The following is a 4,759-nucleotide window of genomic DNA, read 5'->3' as shown; positions in this document are numbered from 1 at the left end:
TTCTATGGGAGTCTTGATGGAAATCTCTCTCAGTGGTATGAAATAAACATCGTCATCAGACAACCAAGAAGTTTCCACTTTTGAGTAGCTGATATAGTTTGTCTTCTGCGCTTTGGGATAGAAGTTTCCTCTAGTGAGGGTTACTGATTTAGCCAAGGTCTTTCTGAATGTACCTCTATATATACTATTCTCGCCGGGGGAACTTCCCAAGATTCTACCAATTTTCAAATTTGAGAATTGATGGTTCTTTAGGCCTGACCTTATTACATAATGAGTTAATTCCATTTTTTACCCTCAACTTCCAGCTTTGTGATAGATTTTACCCCATTTTGAGAAATTCTCAATTTGGTACTGAGTAGGGCATGCTACTTAGGCGGTTTATTTTCTGTCACTAGTTTTTGTCTTGTTTGTTCGTACGTTAGCTAACCCCCGAGGAGGTTAGCTATGTCCTCCTCTGCTGCCTGAGGAGGCCACTGCCATGGTCGCTACAACAACACCGAGAGGATGAGGTGGAGTGCCCCATTATAGTGATTCTAGCGGGTATGTTGCTATTTTTCAGAGCATGTTGCCGGATGCTGCATCACCACCCTCACCTCTATATCAGGGGAGGATCCTTGACACCAACTCCACGGAGGCACATGTCGCAGCAGCCACAATTGCACCCAAGAAGGGAGCTGGAGCAACCCATTTTACTGGATCCTGTTGGTACACGGTCGCTTGTCGGACAATCTTAAGAGAGGCGAGAAAGCTGCCTATCCGATCAAGAGATGAGAGCAATTGGTACAAGGCGGACTCTTTTCCAACGGAGCAGTAGTCCGGTGACTATGATGTCTGTTAAAAAAGGTGTACCTGATGCATCCGTTCTTTGGAAGGTAAGGTTTTCTTAACCTCGAAATTTGAGCCTGGTACCTAACTTCAACCTACAGGTTGTAGCTCTCATCTACTTCTTCCTTTTCTGGGTAATTAACATGATACTAGAACATTTTCTTTGCAAACAATTAACATGATAGAACATGATGGAGAACATATGTAAAAACGTGAAAAATTGTACGTGTATAGCTATACTTCCTGATCGACGTCGTTTCCCAAAGGGCAAGCTTACTCTAAAGGCAAGAACCAGAACAAACCACCCTAGCTAGCTAAGCATGTAAGCATCATCAGAGCCTCTGAATCTCACATTCAAGAAACCCTTGGAGCTATATCGCGCAAATAGAGGCTACTGGAGCAAGCGAGGCAAGGCGCCAGTCTAGGCAAAGGCCAAGGCGTGGAAGCCCGTTCGGTGGCCAGGACCCAAGCAACATTTGGCTAGGCAGTAGGGCAGGCCCATGAGAGCCTCTGAATCTCACATTCAAGAACCCTTGCAGCTATATCGTACAAATATAAATTTAATTATGGACAAGCCAATAGAATAACAACAACTTTATTAGTGTCTCTAGGCATATTCCCGACAAGATTGTCACACGTGCTAACAATTGGATAAAGGTGTGTGTCGTTATTCGGATATCGCAGCACACCAAGATCTCGTTGCTCCGAGCCATGGAGAAGGCTCATGATAGCAGTATTCTATGGACTATTTGAAGCAGCATGAAACAAGTGGTAGCAGTAGTCTATTTGAAGTAGCCATAGAGAAATGTAATTTTGAGTGGATATGATGATTTTGCATGCAAACTCAAATAAAATTTGACGATTCCTAGTAAATTCAAGCACAACTATAACCTTTTGTCACATACAAATAGCTCATTTGTTGTTTTCCTCACAAAAATATTGTGTTTAGTTTTCACCTTGTTTGCTCTTTTGGCTGAAAAACCATCCTCGTTGAAATATCTGATTCCTTCTCTTTGTACAAAACGTGATTAAGCTTCTTTTAAGGAAATGGCATTATAATTTTCTAGAACAAAAAGAAGAGTTTAAATTAAATTTTTAGGAAAATGTTTTGAATTATGTGTACAACTACTTCAGAATATTACAGTTTGGCAAACTTATTTATTACTAAATGAATAGTCTCACTATATTGATCAATTAGCAATGATGATCATTGTCATGGTTAAATCACCTCTAGCAGATTCTTCCTCTTCCTTGCCCCGATGGCCTCTCCCTACCCCTCTTACTCTCCTCCACCAGTGCCAACATATTGAGATAAATTATCTTGCAGGCAAAAGCTCAGACACCTTGCTGGGATCAGGAGCTCCAAAAAGTAAGCAATAATGAGAGGTTGTGGAGGAGTCGTTAGGGTGGCTGGAGGAGCACATGATGTCCCTAACACCTTGTTGAGGCCGCTCGACCTCGTGTAGGCCGCTATGAAGATGGTGCTGGCGAAGGATGGGCCGCATGGGTCGCACACGAGGAGGACACGACATAGAAGTTGGGAAGATCTGGAGGGTCTGAAAGAAGGTTGTTGGACATTGTGGAGGCCCCCATGAATGGGACAAGGCCTCTGAGGAACCAGAGCTAGTACCGTTACATGGACATTGTTGAGAGGAGGTTGTCAGAGGGATGTTTGCTGAAGAAGTAAGGGACAATGAATTTGCTATAGTAGGTATTTTCTCTATAATGGTAGGGAGGAAATTGCAGTAATACACAACTTTTAGTGCTGAGATAATGCAAAACCACAAGTCCAATTGTTTTTAACTAATACCCACAACTCGGGAGGTAATGAGTAACACAAAAGAAACCACAAGTATGTCAGGAAGTTTGACAAACGAAACCAGATGAGTTGTGAACACAAGTACACTAGCTTCAAAATTGATTTAGCTCGATCCTCATTTAGTTATGATCACCACAACCAGCTAGCTGCCATGAACTGGCCACAAAAATTATGCTCCATTGGTGGTCATTGCCAGAAATGCATTATCGAGACGATTCACTTCATTTTATGAACCAAAAGGTCCAGGCTGCATAAATGAAGTTACTTGATTTTGTCACTACAATTGTCATATGTGTACAAAGAAAATTGAGCTATAAAGAAGTTGACTGACAAGGTACAACAATAGTAATGGGTGACTATAGTAGCTAAAATTTCAATCTTTGGTTGTCTATTAGTTACAAGTTGTAATGAAAAATAAAATTTGAAGAAAACTATAGTGGAACCAATAACACACTCATATGACCATTATTATCTACATTCTTTATTAATTGCACACATAGTGCTTCATTTTTGTTTGTCATGCCAACCCCCTACTGACAGGAATAATATCGTATTGGTTATTTTCTTTTGTCTTCTTGAGTTGGACTCGGTGCTAGTACAACCATTAAACATTCTCACACCATATTTTGTACTTTGTTAGCTTGATCAAATAATATATATTACGGATTTAGTTGGCCATGTTGATCAAGTAGCCATTCACGTCAATTATCCTTGACTAGCTATTGTGTTCACTAACCTCTAATTTAGTTATCTGTTCGTCATACCATAAAGAATGGAAGACATAGAATTGTATGATGCCATATTCTACAACCATTTCAGTTATTAGGGATCCTCAATTAATATGGCATAACATAACCTTAATTTTATTTCTCTAGTTGAGAAGGTTAACAAGTAGAAAAAATTGAGCAAAACTGACTTGCTCATTAATTCTTGCTTCTCTCTACTTCACCACTTATATTGTCAGCTACGTACTATAGGAGCACCACTGTGTCTTGTAGTATTATTATTCTGGAATATAATTGCAAGTGATGTAAAATTTCTGAATATTAGGCATGGATCAAATGATATAAATTTAGCAAGAAAATACCTTGAACTGTAAGTAGTCACCAACATCTGGGCTATATGGAAGATCCAATACCTCATTTTCATACATTAGTTCATTTATTTTTTTCTGTAGCATCCCATCAAACTCACTACAATATAAACCATTGATTAAATTGATATGACGGACAAAAACAGAGACAATATTTAGAGTTGAGACTATAATGTATTATCTCATATATTGTATATAAACCTGAAGAATCCTTTGCGGGCATGGCATGCAATATTTGTCAGAATCTGAAGCGCACCAATACCATTCTCCGCCTGAGGTAAAATGCATGCAATATTTTAAACTAGTCAAGATATGATATACATAAATCAAAATACAGAAGCATTAATATACAAATAAATTACCTTGTCTTCAGAGGCAACTAATGGTTTGTAAGTTGGTGCTACAAAAACTCGCCGTTTGTCTCTCTCATCCCAAACATCCCTACGGTCATCAAGCACCATGGCCATACTTGGATGACATAAACTATCTCGAAACACACGCTCAAGTGACTTCTTGGAATCTGACATCCAACAAAAAGAAGGTATATGAGATATGGACTAGAGCAATAATCAGTGTTACTCAGTGATCCATCCGTCGACAAATATCTGATTAATCATATATAAAGATTTTCTAGTAGTTATGTTTGTAAATGGCAACATGAATGATCACACAAATAATGCTATTATTCTGTTTCCAGTCAAAATGCTATGCGATACTAGCTACAGAAAATTAACACAGAGAAATATATTATCTGTTTTTCATGTACAGTATTTGAGAAATAGTACTTGGCAGGAGTGCGGCTAATCTGCACCCGGGCTCATCTGCACCCACGCTTAGAAAAAAATTCAAAAAAATACTAGAAATTTCAAAAAAATTCAAATTTTTTTGTGGTGGTAGATAATTTGACGCGTGAGGTGCTCCCCAAAATTCAACTCATTTGAGCATCTGAGCAGCTCTCGGCAAAAAAGACAAAATCAGGGTCTGTAAAAATGTTTACTGTTCATGCAATGTTTTGACCCGAT

Source organism: Triticum aestivum, chromosome 4A (genome assembly GCF_018294505.1).
Source record: "Triticum aestivum cultivar Chinese Spring chromosome 4A, IWGSC CS RefSeq v2.1, whole genome shotgun sequence".
NCBI lineage: Eukaryota > Viridiplantae > Streptophyta > Magnoliopsida > Poales > Poaceae > Triticum > Triticum aestivum.
The sequence above is the reverse complement of the archived record's forward strand: the minus strand, read 5'-3'. Positions refer to the sequence as shown.